Source organism: Rutidosis leptorrhynchoides, chromosome 11 (assembly GCF_046630445.1).
Source record: "Rutidosis leptorrhynchoides isolate AG116_Rl617_1_P2 chromosome 11, CSIRO_AGI_Rlap_v1, whole genome shotgun sequence".
NCBI lineage: Eukaryota > Viridiplantae > Streptophyta > Magnoliopsida > Asterales > Asteraceae > Rutidosis > Rutidosis leptorrhynchoides.
Window position 1 is genome coordinate 211,282,856 of NC_092343.1, and position 17,741 is coordinate 211,300,596.

Sequence of the window (17,741 nt, forward strand, 5' to 3'; positions counted from 1 at the left end):
AGTTATTGAAAAATTACTTTATGACAAATGTATCTTATATAATTGAGTGTTGTGGTCATTTGCTTCTATAAATCAGTGGCTCGTTGTTTGTCAAAATATATTATTTTAAGTCAGGATATTTTATGACTAAGTTAAAAATATATAGATACACATTTAGGAATATAAGTTCGTATTCAAAATCTTTTATTTAACAATATAACATTTAGTTTTTTTTTTTTTTCCAAAACTATTTATTTTTCAAAGTTCGTTTTAATTCGTTTTTAAATAATAGTAGTTATTTTACCAAATAATGTTTTTAATATGAAAACTAAAGGGTTGCTTTATCTAGGGACACGAGTTAATCAAGTAAAGTATATTTTTGAAATTTAAACGGAAATGATTACTAACTTTTGACTAACTCACGTTAATGACACTTTTGTAAATTACTTTTATCAAATATTCCGGATATCGTTAAAAAGGAAAGGTTTTCTAAATCAAAGTGGACCTCTTAACAGAGACTCGTACTCCTAATTCAATGTATCTGTTAAGTCAATCATTTGATAACATCTTCTAATCCCATCGATAATTATTTGAATATATATTTCGAAACAAATACGTTTATGTAAAGTATTATATGTCTAATACTTTGTTAATGTTTTTAAGTTATAATATATACATATATACATATATAATCATATCTGTTCCTATAATGGTTCGTGAATCTTTGGAATTTGGTCGAGGTTAAATGAATGTATGAACACAGTTAAAATTCTTGAGATTCAACTTACAAACTTTGCTTATCGTGTCGGGAATATATAAAGATTAAAGTTTAAATTTGGTTGGAAATTTCCGGGTTGTCACAAAGACTACCCAGAAAACATGGAATTGTGAAACTTCCTGGATCAGATAGTTTTTCTGGTATCTTATTCAACAGCACTGCTGAACAATTAGCATTCATAGTAACAGCCGAGAGTTCTTCCATTTTCTTTCTATTTGAGATTAGATCTTTCAAGAATTTAGCATATCTAGGCATTCCTGAAATCACATCAATGAAAGGAAGATTTACATTTATCTGTTTAAACATATCCAAGAATTTGGATTGCTCGGCTTCAAGTTTCTCTTTCTTCATTTTACTCGGGTAAGGAAGTGGTGGTTGGTATGGTTTAACATAAGGTTTAGCCTTAACTGTGTTATCTTCATTAACCTTTTCAACTACCGGTTCTGTTTCCTTATCTTGTTCAGGTTGTGGTTCTTGTGGAGTAGGAATAGCTTCATCAGAAATTACAGGTATTTCAGGTGGTTTAAGTGTTGTACCACTTCTTGTGGTAATAGCTTTAGCTGTTTCATTCCGGGGGTTAGCATTTGTATCACTAGGTAGACTTCCCGGTTTTCTTTCACCTATTAACCTTGCTAGGTTACTAACTTCTTGTTCCAGATTTTGAATAGAAGCTTGTTGATTTCTAAATGCTTGAGCATTTTGTTCATTAGCTTGTTTCTGAGATGTGAAAAACTGCGTTTGAGTTTCAACTAGCTTTGTCATCATATCTTCTAAATTCGGCTTTTTTTCATCGGTTTGTTGTGGTGGTTTGTTTTGAAAATTAGGTCTTTGCTGATTGTAAGTATTATTGGATACTTGTTGATTGCTAGGACCTTGTTGGTTGTTGTATGGAATATTTCGGTTATAATTCTGGTTTTGATTGTAAATTGGTCTTGGCGGTTGATAATTATTCTGATAATTATTTCCAGGCCTTTGGTTTATGTATGAAATATTCTCTCTTTGTTCCATTGTTAATTCAATACTGAGACAATCTTTTGTCAAATGTGGTCCTCCACACTGCTCACAACTAATTCGTATTGAGTGAATATCTTTAGTCATCTTTTCCATTCGTCTTTCCACAGCATCTATCTTTGCGGAAATGGAATCTAAGTCATGGCTAGAATCGGCTCTAGCTGCTTTAGATGATCTAACGATATCTTTTTCTTGGTGCCATTCATGTGAGTGGGAAGCAGTGTTATCAATAATTTTGTAAGCATCAGTTTCGGTTTTCTTCATAATAGAACCACCAGCTGCTATATCTATGTCTTTCCTTGTAGTGATGTCGCATCCTTGGTAGAATATTTGTACTATTTGACAGGTGTCTAAACCATGTTGTGGACATCCTCTTAATAACTTTCCATATCTTGTCCACGCCTCATATAGAGTTTCATTTGGTTACTGTGTGAACGTGACAATTTCTGCTTGAAGTCTTACGGCTTTAGATGCAGGAAAGAATTGTTTAAGAAATTTGTCAACTAAAACATCCCATGTATCGATCGCCCCTTCAGGTAACGATTCCAACCAATCTTTGGCTTCTCCCTTTAAAGTCCAGGGAAATAACATGAGATATATCTGTTCATCCTCCACTTCTCGGATTTTAAATAGTGTGCAGATCCTATTAAAGGTACGTAGATGTTCATTTGGATCTTCCTTCGGTGCACCACTAAATTGGCATTGATTAGTCACCATGTGTAGAATTTGTCCTTTGATTTCATAATCTGGCGCATTAATGTCTGGATGAGTAATTGCGTGACCTTGGCCAGTGCGTTTAGCTCTCATTCGGTCTTCCATACTTAAAGGTTCCAGATTCTCCATAATTGAATTTGTTGAATCGGAATCACTAGAGGATTCTGATTTAATGGTTCGTTCCTCAACAATCTCTGTTTGAATGATTGGTGGTTCCGGAGGAAAGTTTAATGGTTCAGGATCTACGAACCTTTCCTGAATATTCTCCGAATTCTCAATTGTGAGGTCGGGTTCAAAAAATGGATTATCGGAAATTTGAACTGAAGTACTTGGTCGACTGGATGACGATTCTAAAGAAAAATCAACGGCGGTAATATTTGCTAAATGTCTTGATCTAGTTACAGGTGGTGAACGTACAAAAGGTGGTGATCGTCTTGCTCGGTGCATTCACTGAATATCCTATTAGTTTTTAAAAGGAAAGAAAAATTATAATAAGTTATCCAATTAATAGACTTTTCTAATTTTGCCCACGTTTTGAATAGCCAAAAGATGCAGCAGAGGGGCAGGATTCGTTTGGTCTCAATATAATTGAGGACTGTTTGGCTCCAATAACCTGGTCCACGTACAAATCCAACTATTACTACGAACCAGAAAATTTTGATGTCTATCAATTTAACCACTTAAAATAAATTTTCGTAATTTTAAGAAATTTAGATAAGAAGTAGAATAAAAATCTATGTCCTAAAAACTAGAATAGCGAGAAATAAGAAAGAAAAAGAGTTCGTCGAAAAAGGTCGAAAAAGAAAAATGGTTGAAAAATAAAAGGTGACGGAAAAATAAAAGAAACTTATAAAACTTAAAAATACTTGACTAACCTAACCTTATTACTACAACTAACTTAAAATTATAATCGCAAATTGAGATTACTAATTGGAATGATAATTGATACATAGTAAAAAGGTGTCTAAAAATATTAAAGCTTACAAGTAAAACTATATCCCAAATGGAAATAACTTAAAAAGAAACTAAAACTTAAAAAGGCGTCGCAAAATTCTAAAGTACCTAAATCTTAGTCTAAAGAAAAAGCACTTAAGGAATTCTACGACAAAGACTAAAAATCTAGGAGTAAAAATAACTATGGCAAAATCTAAGTTTAAAACTAAATATGAGCTAAAAATACAAATATTACGCTAAAACAATTAAAAAGGGACGAAATATAAAAATATACAAAAAGTTATAAAAAGTACAATTTTTATAAAAATATTATTTTTATATTATTTATTTATTAAAACTACTAATTTTACAATTTAATTAAACTAATTTAACTAAATAAAAAAAATTAAATAAAAAGTAAAACTAAAAATAAAATTAATTATAATAATAATAATAATTAGGGTTAATAATAATTATTATTATTAAATACCCCGTAATTAATGCTGAATTAGGGTTCTGTCGCGTGTCAGAGTCACTCCGCGAGTTGCGGTATTTAAAACATCAAACCCCGTGAGTCGCGGGGTTCCAAAATTCAACTCTGGCACAGTTTAAATCGACGCGTTTTTTTTTTTCTGTTTTTAATTTTTCTGTTTATATATTTAAAAAAAAATATGTGTATAATAAAAACTTATATTTTAAAAACTTAAATAAAATAGAACTACTTTATAATTTTAATAAATAAAATGCTTAAAACTAGATTTATATATATATTTTTTTTTATGTTTTTAAATAAAAACAAAATACTTAAATAAAACTTATATAAAAATAAAGAAACTTTATAAAACTTAAATATTTAACAAAATCTTAAAAATACATAAAAAAAATTTTTATATTAGTGTTGCGCTTCCGGCTTTTAAGAGACTCCCCGGCAGCGGCGCCAAAAATACTTGATGTCAAAGCTAAGGGGTATAAAATACTATTAAATTTTAGCATGAAATACTATTAAATACGATACAATTTTACGCAAGATATTTATTTATTTATAGAATGGATATACTTAAACCTTGCTACAACACTTATAGGCAGTGTACCTAATCGTACAGTAGTGTAGTTTTTAGTAAGTACGGTTCGTTCCACAGGGAATCTTTTTTAAACAAAGCTCAACGCTATATTGGTTTACTTTTATAAAAATACAAATATATATATATAAATAATATTATTATTATAAAGGGGGGTTTTTACCGTTTAATGATCGGTTTGTCGATTTTAAAACTTTAGTCTCAGTTAAAACCTAATGTAAAATATTAAATAAATAAAAGACTTAATTTAAAGCGTAAAATAAATAACGATAATGAAATTGCAATAAATAAAAGTGCGATAAAATAAAATTGCGATAATTAAAAAGTACGATAATTAAAAGTGCGATTAAATAACAATAAATAAAAGTGCGATAATTAGAAGTGCAATTAAATATAAAATAAAGGAAATTAAATATGAAATAAAAGAATTATGCTTATTTAAACTTCCGTAATCATGATGTTTGACGTGTTGATTTTAGTTTTATGCCCATGGGCTAATTGTCCTTTGTCCTGGATTATTTAATATGTCCATACGGATTTGTCCATAATAGTCCATCAGTCATAAATATAAAGAGCGAAAGCCTTCGTCAAATTATTCTTATTCCCGAAGTCAAATATTCCAACTAATTGGGGATTCGAATTGTAACAAGGTTTTAATACTTTGTTTAATGAATACACCAGGTTATCAACTGCATGTAAACCAAGGTTTTACTACTTTATTAACAATTACACCAATTACCCTTGAATGTAATTCACCCCTGTTTCAACAAGTTTATTAACTATTAATCCAGTTCCGTATCCGGTAAAATGAATAATTATTGGTATTTATACATATCCCGCCCACCGTACCCAGTCAAGCGTATGTGGTTATATATAAATACGTCAAATTATAAGTTTGTATATTAAATTAACAAGGTATTGTTTAGTTAATATAAAACCCATTAATAGCCCATAGTCTAATTTCCACAAGTGTCGTTCTTTTGTCCAAACCCCAATTATGGTACAAAGCCCAATTACCCAATTTTAGTAATTAGCCCAACATCATGATTACTTCGGATTAAATAAGCATAATAATAACTTAGCTACGAGACATTAATATAAAAAGGTTGAACATAACTTACAATGATTAAAAATAGCGTAGCGTTACACGGACAGAATTTCGACTTACACCCTTACAACATTCGCTAACATACCCTTATTATTAGGATTAAAATTAAAATTAAAATTAAAATTAAAATATAAATATATACGATATAGATAGAGAGATGGATGGATTTTTGGTTATTTTTGCGATCAGAATTCGTTTGCTTTTATAGGGATTTTCGACTTTTGGGGCTCCGCGACTCGCGGCATTTTTGCCTTCAAACTCCGCGAGTCACGGAGTTTGAAATTACAGCTCAGTCCCTTTTGGAGTCTTTCTTGCCGACGGTTTATAATATATATATAATATATATAATTAATATAATTAATTATATATTATATTATATTTATATACATAGTTAACTTGTAATTTTTAGTCCGTTGCGTCGAGCGTTGAGAGTTGACTCTGGTCCCGGTTCCGGATTTTCGAACGTCCTTGCGTACAATTTTATATTTTGTACTTTGCGTTTTGAATCTTGTACTCTTGTAATTTCGAGACGTTTCTTATCAATAATTGGAACCTCTTTGATTGTCTTTTGTACTTTTGAGCTTTTTGGTCGTTTCGTCTTCGATTCGTCGAATCTGTCTTTTGTCTTCACCTTTTATTATTTAAACGAATATCACTTTTAAATAGAACAATTGCAACTAAAAGCTTGTCTTTCTTGAGGAATAATGCTATGAAATATATGTTCGTTTTTAGCATTATCTAAATACATATGACGACATTAAATAATTGAACAATGCAGGGCTGGCCTCGGATTCACGAACCTATATATATATATATATATATATATATATATATATATATATATATATATATATATATATATATTAAAACATATACTTGTAATCAAACAAGATATATATATTATTATTAGCGTTATAATTTTTATATTAATAACTTATATATATGTCATTTTATATATTTTAAATAAATCACAATATTAATATAGTTAAATTTGTATTAATTAGATTATTATTATTTTTTTTAGATAAATAACTTTTGTTTGTTAGATTAGTGAAAATACTAATAATAATACTAATAATAATAAAAAAATAATTTTACTGCTTCTAATATTTAGAATGATAATTTTAATGGTACTTATAATAATAATGATACTTCTAATAATATTCCTAATGATAATACTAATTTTTAGTAATTTGATAGATTTAAAAAAAATTGATGTTTTTAGTATTACTGATATTAATAATATTACTAATAATATTAATTACTATAAAAATAATCATTTTACTGATAGTGATAATAATTTTTATAGTACTTCATTAATAATGATTATCATAATAATAATGATAAAGTTAATAATAATACTTATATTAATATTAATACTAATACTAATAATCATAAAATAATACTAATACTAATGTTAGTGATAATAATAATTTATATTGTTTTCATAATGCTAATAATAACATTTATAGTAATAATAATGATAACAGTACTTAAATGATACATTAATAAATACATTTATAATACTTATAAGAATAATAATAATAATAATAATAATAATAATAATAATAATAATAATAATAATAATAATAGTTACAATATTAATAACAATTATTATACTAGTAATAATAATAATGATCATTAATAATAATAATAATAATAATAATAATAATAATAATAATAATAATAATAATAATAATAATAATAATAATAATAATAATAATAATAATAATAATAATAATAATAATAATAATAATAATAATAATGATAAATAGAAATTTTTAATTTTGTAAACTACCTTTAGAAGTGTTTCTAAAAAAAAAGACCGGAACCGGTTTCGAACCCGAGACCTCTCGATAATCCATCAAACTCTTAAACCACCCTTCGAACCGATTCGTTCTGAATTTAACCCACTAGAAATTCCTATATCCTGATTATATTTATATGATCTTCTTCTCCTTCTTTAACATCGAATCTACCAAAGGTCAATACCAATTACAACAAGTTTCTTATTAAATTTAGGTTTTGTAAATAACGCAGAAACAATTAGGGTTTAGTTAAATTAATCAAAACACAAAATAAATAAATAAAAAAGAAGCTGATACAGCTTTTATGAACGCGTATAAACTTGAAATCTAACTCGAATTTTTAAAACGTTTTAGCTCACGTTTTCTGAATGAAATTAGTTCTAAATTAACCCTAAGAACTTTCTAGGTTGTCAATTCCATCAAAAGCATTACAACACGTTCAAATTTTTAAGATGATCATAAATGTTGACTTTTTGATTTGAAGGTTTGACTTCAAAATTTAAATTCAATTCAAGGAATTAAGAGCTAAATCTTTACAGATAGCTTCACTAGAGTAATACTAACCTAACTGCAATATTAGATTTTTAAATTAAATTTGAATTTGAGCTATTGCTCATTACAGACAATAACATCATGAACTCGTTTCTTGATTTTAAAATTTAGACATGTTTAGGTCAGGATTACAACAAGAAAGGTGTTTTAAATCCTTCATAGAAACTTTATAGATCATCAATTTAAACTGAAACTTCAAAACGAAATCAAATTTCTTTATTAACAAATCGGTTGACTTTTTAGATTAAAGATTTGACTCCGAAATTTAAAATTTATAGAAGGAATTGGAGCAAGAAAACTTACAGAAAGATCAATTGGATGATTTCTAACACTTCTGCATTATTAGATTTTCATGATGGTTACGAAAATTATCTTTTGATTAATCATCTTCACGAACAGAGATAACGGGTGTATTATCTTTAAGTTTCTGTTTAATTTCGGCAATTAGCAGTAGATACAGCTGTGTATAATATGTAGAGATGGTGTAAACCGAATGCCTTCTCTCAATAATATGTAGTGACGATTTTGTCGACAAAAAAAAACTCACGAGCCAACAGAAATAAAGATATCCATATATTCTGATAGGGATGGGAACAATTTATGCAGGGTAGCTGTTCTTTTGATTTTTATTTAATTAGTATTAATTAATAATAATAATTACTAAATGTATTAAAAATAATAATATTGTTAATATTTATAATAATAATAATAATACTAATATTAATAATAATAATATAATAGTAATAATAATACTAATATTAATAATAATAATAATAATAATAGAAATAATAATATTAGTATTAATACAACTACTATATTTTTAATTTGTAAATAAATTTTATATAATAATATTACATATTATTAATTATGTAATACTTAATATTTATATAATGTATATCTATAATAATATATTTAATATTTATACATTTCGATATATTCCAATATACATATAATTAATAATTATGTGTAGAAATCAGATATATATATATATATATATATATATATATATATATATATATATATATATATATATATATATATATATATATATATATATATATATATATATATATATATATATATTACAATAATAACATCTGAGTATAACAATAAATAAGTATTTCTAAATAATGTATTTAAAGTTTTTAAAGTAATAATTATATATTATAAGATACTATATGTATACTCATTTATTTACACACAATTGTTCGTGAATCGTTGGAAACAGTCAAAGGGTAAAGGGATTCATGAAAACAATTCAAAAATTTTGAGACTCAGCTTTACAGACTTTGCTTATCGTGTCGAAATCATATAAGGATTAAGTTTAAATTTGATCGGAAATTTCCGGGTTGTCACATCGACCATATTAATGGTTAAGTCGGCGTTTTTTATTTTATCAACTTTCTGTCATGCGAAAGTTTTAGCCTTCGACCCCTCCTCTGTGGCTTTTCCCTTGTCCTTCTTAGGTGGTTTTAGGTGATCCAATTTACCTGCGCGCAGTGCCTCAAGCACTCGTTCCATCAAGTTTTTACATCGATTAGTGTCATGACCGTAATCATCATGGAATTCACAATACTTTGTTTTATCTCGCTTACCAAATTCTGTAAGCGGAGTTGGAACCTCAAAAGTCGCGCACACTGGTTCGGTTGCTAAAATTTCCTTTGGTGTTTTAGACAAACTTTTCAGCAGCGCATAGTTCTGATTATTGATGCCGCGCTGGTTACTGTTTCGATAATTGCCACTTGATTTTCCTTTATCACTTCTGATAGGACCACCACTAGGATACCTTCCACGAGAGTTACTTCAGCGGTTTTGATCGCGCGATCGATCATCATCATCTTTACTTTCATTGCGCGAGCTGGCAGTGGGAATATCGTTATCTTCGCCACTCCGCATATAATCATGGCATTCTTTAAGTGCTTCAGCATAAGTTGTTGGCACCGTATGGCGCAAATGCGTGACAAACGTTGGGTGATGCTCTGAGTTTATACCATGTATGAGTCCGAAAATCTGTTGCTCTGGCTTAAGATCTGGTATACGCAGACACTCATTAGTATATCTTGTGAGAGTTTATTAAACCATTCGCGAGCAATGCCCTACAGCGTCATGGGAAATATCTGACATGCAACCGGATCCACCCAACCTTGGGTGCGCATTGCGCCTTCGAAACGCTGCAGGAAGTCATCCGGATCATTTAAACCATTATAAGTACCCAGTGTGTGGGGTATCTTTGGCGCTGATGGAAATGGATACGCAGTTATATGCGGAGGAAACTTATCAAAAAGTAGTTGGTAGCTCAAAAGGTGGTTTAACAGGGTCACCTTTGAGCCCTGCGAAGAAATGCTTCATCATATCCTGAACAAAATCAGGTTGTGAAAATAGGTGGACCATGTCAGGAGGTGCCGCCTGCATAAATTGGCTTGCGAGATTCGCCTGCCCCTGAATATTTTGCCAAGGTTGCCCCGGCGTTTGCGAATAACCAAGGCTGATGCGTTGGAAAAGAAGGCAGGCTTGCCGGCGCAGAGTATACGGGTAGCTAAAAAGGTGCCGAAACCTCTGGCGCAGATGCCTGCGAGACCTGAGGATATGCCGTTATAAGTCCAGCCGTATGCGCAGTTCTTTGCTGTTCTGCGATTATCGGCGTCCAATGAGAATTTGCATCTGGAATGACACCGAACCCCCAACTATTAAGTAATGCCTGTGCATCCGCAGGAGTCAAAAACTGCGAAATTGGACGCGGTGGTTGCCAAGGTTGCAACAGTGTAAACGATGAATTCTGTTGAACACTCTGCGTCTGCTGAGGGATTGAAACCCTGGTACTATAAATAGGTACCTGGCCGCAGCATACCATATGCGGGCCTACTGTTTCACCGCTAGTACCTACCAAGATGACCCTTGGATCCACTGAGGAAAAATCCAGCCGCGTGGTTGTGACTAACGAGTTTGCCCTTGGTAGTGTAATCCCATCTGGATATATCGGCTTATACCTCTGAAAAGGCTCACCGGATAAAGGTGGAGGATATGGCGCGTATCCCGCCCCCGTGGTTATAGCTTGCGTCTGCTGATTACCAGACGGTGTATTTTGATTATCTATTTAAGTACGTTCCGATGAGTCCCCGGAAGTCATGATACTGTAAAAGAAAAAATTCAAAAAAAAATTGTGAACAATAAGCCTTATAATTCAAAACCTTTTTTTAAAAGAAAAAGCAATTAAACAATCTTGAACTAGTTCGACTCTCAATGAAAGCACCACTTGATCATGCATATTTTACCATAGGGTTAATATGCCTGTTCAATACGTAAAGGGGGGTTTAAGGATCTTAGAACAAGGCTCTTCGGTCCGGCTACCGTGAATAACCCTGGCCGACATGATGATGTCGGCGGGGTGGCCAAGTGATTAAGTCCACCTTCGATAACGGTCGTTGATCGGAAGGCCCCATATAAGGCTGTAGGTGCTAGTCAACAAAGAACTAACCTGTTAACCTTGAGAAGACGAGAGATGATGTTGGTTACGTAAGATGTGTGGTTGATGATTGTTACGTAACGTCGTGTCCCTTAGAATGATAATTAGGGTTTGTATATATAGGCAAACCCTAATTCTAGAACCATCCGAGATAATGGTAATCCCTTCCATAACTAACTCCCCCGAATCACGGATATAATTATGGAAAAGATACTTACTTGAGGACCAAGTAACCGCCGTACTGGGAATAAAGGAATTCGATACGAATCCGCATGCCGCATACCGCCTACAAAGTATACGCATACGCATGCGCGCGAGTGCCCGCATACGTATGTATTGCGCATGCGGGTTGCGGTGTCATTAGGCCGAGACCCTAGCCTGCTTGCTGTGACCCAATTACTGGTTTTCGGATGAACTCTAGCGAGTGAATAAGTTGAAATAATGATTTTTATTTTTTTAGATATAAGGATGATGATGATAGAAGTTGGAGGTAATATACATAATGGTATCATGATGAAGATAATAAAAGAATAATGATATGATGATGCGTGATCATGAAGATGGTGATGTATTATGATTATGATTATGATTATAATTAAGACTATGATTATGATTATAACTAAGATTTTGATTAGGTCATGATAGTGATAACCATGATGATCATGATACATGATAAATGATGTTAGTATGATGATGATAGGTTCGTATGATGTTAATGATAGATAATTATGGGGTATTGATGATATGAACAATGGCAGTGGAGTGATGATTATGATCAATGATAATTGGTAATGATATTGGTTTTACAATAAAGATGATTCATGATTTTTAAAAGGATGATGAAATTAATGAGATGATGATGATGATGTTTGGTTTATGAAAATGGAAACAGATCAAGGTTAAAAGAATTTAGGGAGGTGATTAAAAACAGAAGATGGTAAACAGAGGAATGGTTAAGGATGTTATCGGGTTAGCGGGAGGTCGCGGGTTCAAACCCGGACTTGGGCATTTTTTTTAGGGCTACTCCTTTGAGGTAGTTTACTTATTTATTTATTTATTGTTATTATTATTATTATTATTATTATTATTATTATTTTTATTATTATTATTATTATTATTATTATTATTATTATTATTATTATTATTATTATTATTACTATTAGTAATATTATTTTAACTATCATATTTATTTAAAGTATCATTATTATGATAATTCTAAAAACTACCATTTTTATTAAAATTATCATTCTCATTATTATTACTATATTGTAACAAATAAAGATGTTGTATATAAAATATATTTATATTACCTATAATTATATATTAAATATATTAACATATTATATATATATATATATATATATATATATATATATATATATATATATATATATATATATATATATATATAAAATAAACATATATATAGTATATAATTTAAGATATAATATATAGACAAAAGGTTGTACAAATTATATATAAACTACAATACTAAGTATACAAATACTATATAATTAAGAAACGGAATTATTTGATTTACATTATATATTTTAATATGTATAACTGATATAGGTTCGTGAATCCGAGGCCAACCCTGCACTTGTTCAGTGCCGTCGTATGCATATTTTTACTACAAAATATCGTATCGTGAGTTCATTTGATTCGCTTTTACTCTTTACATTTTTGGGACTGAGAATATATGCGCTATTTTTACAACTGTTTTATTTAAATGCTTTTGAAATCTATAATTTTGAACTGAGAATACATAAGATACTTTTATAAATGTTTGACGATATAGACACAAGCAAAACATTCCTCGAATGAATTATTATGCAGACAGAAGTTCTGTGGATTATTATTGAATTAGTTGGACGTTATAATTACCACTAATTGTTGTGAATATTTTCCCCTGATTATTATTACTTGGTAACCTAAGAATTAGAAACGGGTATGGCCCTAATTCACGAGAATCCTAAAGGTAGCTACCGAGTTTAATACCCCCACCCAGAATGTTCACTAGACGGAAGGGTTAGTGGGCGTGGTGTTTAGTACTTCGAAGTTTATATATTATACAGACGAGATGTTCTGTTTTGGGGATATTATTGATGCGCATTATATGTTAAGGTCGGTTACCATGTTGAGCAATGAAATCAAATTGAATGTTATGTATCGAGAGAATGATTTTTATACACAGGTTATGTGTGTTATTTTTGTGCACGAGATATGTGTACGGTTATTTAAAAATCGTGAGGCAACCTACGGGGGAGAAAAGGATACGAACCTACTCTGCTAAGCATTATGAAAAAAATCTTCCGCTGTTCATTTGCTCATTTTAAAGATATTTCATGGAGTCGTTCATGGCATATAGAGGTCAATACCTCGCAATGGGACCAGCTATTGAAGACTTCGTCCAGGTGGATTAGGACGGGTCGTTTCAGTATTGAGGCCCAAAAACAATAAAGTTCCAAGATTCATCGCCAAAATACCTGCTTCGTTTGTTGAAACTGAAGATCAAATGATTATGAAGATGGCGCAAAACGAATCACGAGGATCGAGCTAAAACGAAGATTCTAGAGCGAAAATGGTAAAAGACGAGAAACCAAGCTACGATCAAGGAAATAAAGTTACGATCTAGTGAAATCAACAAACCATACGGCTTCCATACGGGTTGCCATACGACCTGCCTATAGGGAAAACGGCCTGCCATATGGCCCAGGTAAACGGCCAGGAAAAATGGCTGACCAGTGCAAATGGGCATCAAAAACGGCCTACCATACGGCTTGACAGTCGTATGTAGGCCAAAACCAAGTCTATTTAAAGGGTCTTTGTCATCCATTTTTACACACACTGCAATTCACTTCTTTCTCTCTTTCTACGATATTAGTCATACTTTCAAGGTCTTTGACTCCGTGCGGGAAACTCAGTACCCGGAGAAGAACGCTGAAGATTGTATTAGGAGCGGTCTGGAGTTTGAAATTATCACTTTTGTATTCGGAACTCGTTTAATCTACTGGTACTTCTATCATTTGTCTATATATAATGTTTTCCATTATTATGCTTTGTGATATTGTTGCCATAATTAGCGAGTAGTTATCTTTAGTGTATGCTATGATGTAGTCAGTTATAATGCCTAAATGATATTATGGTTTGTGTATGTTGTTGAGATGCTTTCCGATTATGCTTTAAACTCAATCGCTTTTCCAACTAATAGAATGTAGTTATCGGCTCTGTTATTAGGAAATCACGAACCCAAATTCAGAGTACACTATCTGTGTCACCCCTTGGTAAGAGAAGTCTATCGGATACAATGTAAGTTTGACTGAGGCACACAGGTTGTAGTAAGCCTACCGAGCCTTAGATTCCGAGTGAGGACTTTTTCGTAGTGAAACATCTAACTAGACCCCTAGTACATTGTCGGTCCTAGACCATGCTAGTGTAGTCATCAAGCATATAAACTTCGTACGTACATGCTGAAGCACAACACATGTTGTAAGATGTACCTTTGCTAAGTAAGGTCATGGAAACCGATCAGTGCACCCTGCTTGAGAGATTCTTAGTTAATTAAGGAACTGTTTGTTTAAACACATAAAGGATTGGACCATTATGATAACCGAACGTGTTCATGGAAGTCAACTCTGACTTGGCTATGGTGTTCTTTATGGTTGAACTCTTTTTAAGGGCCTAACCATCTTTTTAAACCCAATCATTAACGAAAGCATCGAAACACATCACGTCTCTCGGATATGGCAAACTCTGTATTCTATTATGCTTAAGAAAGTTTAGACCTTTGTGAAATGTTAATACGTCACCCAACCGAGTCGCTCAATTGGATGCGCCATCTGAACATGTATGCCTGTAGTCAGACTGCACGGGCGTCGGGGTAAAGGACATTGCTGTCAATTCAGAATCTTCAAGCCTAACGCATTACTCAGTGACATGTCTTATGACAGGGGCGTTTAGGACTAGCGTAATGAATACAAGATCACTACCTATTCATGAGCCAACATTCCATAATCTCGGTAAAGAAACTGATGAAGCCATAGTATGCACTTGTTTTAACCTTTTCTGAAATACAAATTTTATCGCATTTACTTTACTTTATCTTATAAACTAGAAAACCCAAAAATTAGGAATAACCTACTACTCCTTCACTTTAGGTTCGATTCTACTGATATCTTAAAAATACGACTCTAGGTCATAATTCCCTTACTCATATTAAGGAGTAGTATGATTTAAGTCTCGCTAAATATAAATCTAAAACTATTAACTGTAGTGACCCGAACTTTCAAGACACTTATCAAAGTACTTCTACTTAACAAAAATGCTTACAATTACATCCTCGTTCATTTTCATCAACAATTCTACTCGTATGCACTCGTATTTGTACTCGTACAATACATAGCTCCTAAATGTATTTACTATTGGTATATACACTCCAATGATCAGCTCTTAGCAGCCCATGTGAGTCACCTAACACATGTGGGAACCATCATTTAACATCTAGCAAGAAATATCTAACAAAACAACAAACTAATGGAGCCTATATGGACTCCATACTTCACGTGAATATGGCACACCATAAACACATTCACTTTGCAATTTTCTTGAATCAAATTACTCTCTCTCAAGTGTTCTTCCTTTGTTCTAAGTGTTCTTCATCACCTTCATCAAAATATAGCTCAATCTAGTTCATAAATCCATACATAAACCAAGTTACAAAACAACTACTCAAGAACACACCAACAACACTTCCAAGTTTGCTAGCTTACTTTCAATCTTGCAAATCCACTTTGAGTGATCATCCAACCTCAAGAAATCTTTCTTATTTACAGTAAGATATTTTTCTAAGATAAGGTAATACTCATATTCAAACTTTGATTCAATTTCTATAACTTTAATAATCTTATTTGAAGTGGAAATCTTACTTGAACTTGTTTTCATGTCATGATTTTGCTTCAAGAACTTTCAAGCCATCCAAGGATCCTTTGAAGCTAGATCTATTTTTCTCATTTCCAGTAGGTTTATCCACAAAATCTGAGGTAGTAATGATGTTCATAACATCATTCGATTCATATATATAAAACTACCTTATTCAAAGGTTTAAACTTGTAATCACTAGAACATAGTTTGGTTAATTCTAAACTTGTTCGCAAACAAACGTTAATCCTTCTAACTTGACTTTTAAAATCAACTAGACACATGTTCTATATCTATATGATATGCTAACTGAATGATTTAAAACCTGGAAACACGAAAAACACCGTAAAACCGGATATACGCCGTCGTAGTAACACCGCGGGCTGTTTTGGGTTAGTTAATTAAAAACTAAGATAAACTTTGATTTAAAAGTTGTTCTTCTGGAAAAATGATTTTTCTTATGAACATGAAACTATATCCAAAAATCATGGATAAACTCAAAGTGGAAGTATGTTTTCCAAAATGGTCATCTAGACGTCGTTCTTTCGACTGAAATGACTACCTTTACAAAAACAACTTGTAACCCGTATTTCTGACTATAAACCTATACTTTTTCTATTTAGATTCATAAAATAGAGTTCAATATGAAACCATAGCAATTTGATTCACTCAAAACGGATTTAAAACGAAGAAGTTATGGGTAAAACAAGATTGGATATTTTTTTGATTGTTGTAGCTACGGGAAATATTGTAACAATTCTATAAAAACCATATCCTAGCTAACTTATATTGTATTATACGTGTATTCTAATATATTATGTAATCTTGGGATACCATAGACACGTATGCAAATGTTTTGACATATCATATCGACCCATGTATATATATTATTTGGAACAACCATAGACACTCTATATGCAGTAATGTTGGAGTTAGCTATACGGGGTTGAGGTTGATTCCAAAAATATATATACTTTGAGTTGTGATCTAGCCTGAGATGTGTATACACTGGGTCGTGGATTTATCCAAGATAATATATATCGATTTATTTCTGTACATCTAACTATGGACAACTAGTTGTAGGTTACTAACGAGGACAGCTGACTTAATAAACTTAAAACATTAAAACGTATTAAAAATATTATAATTATATTTTGAACATACTTTGATATATATGTACATATTTGTTATAGGTTCGTGAATCGACCAGTGGCCAAGTCTTACTTCCCGACGAAGTAAAAATCTGTGAAAGTGAGTTATAGTCCCACTTTTAAATCTAATATTTTGGGATGAGAATACATGCAAATTTTATAAATGTTTTACGAAATAGACACAAATAAATGAAACTACATTATATGGGTGAATGATCGAAGCCGAATATGCCCCTTTTTAGCTTGGT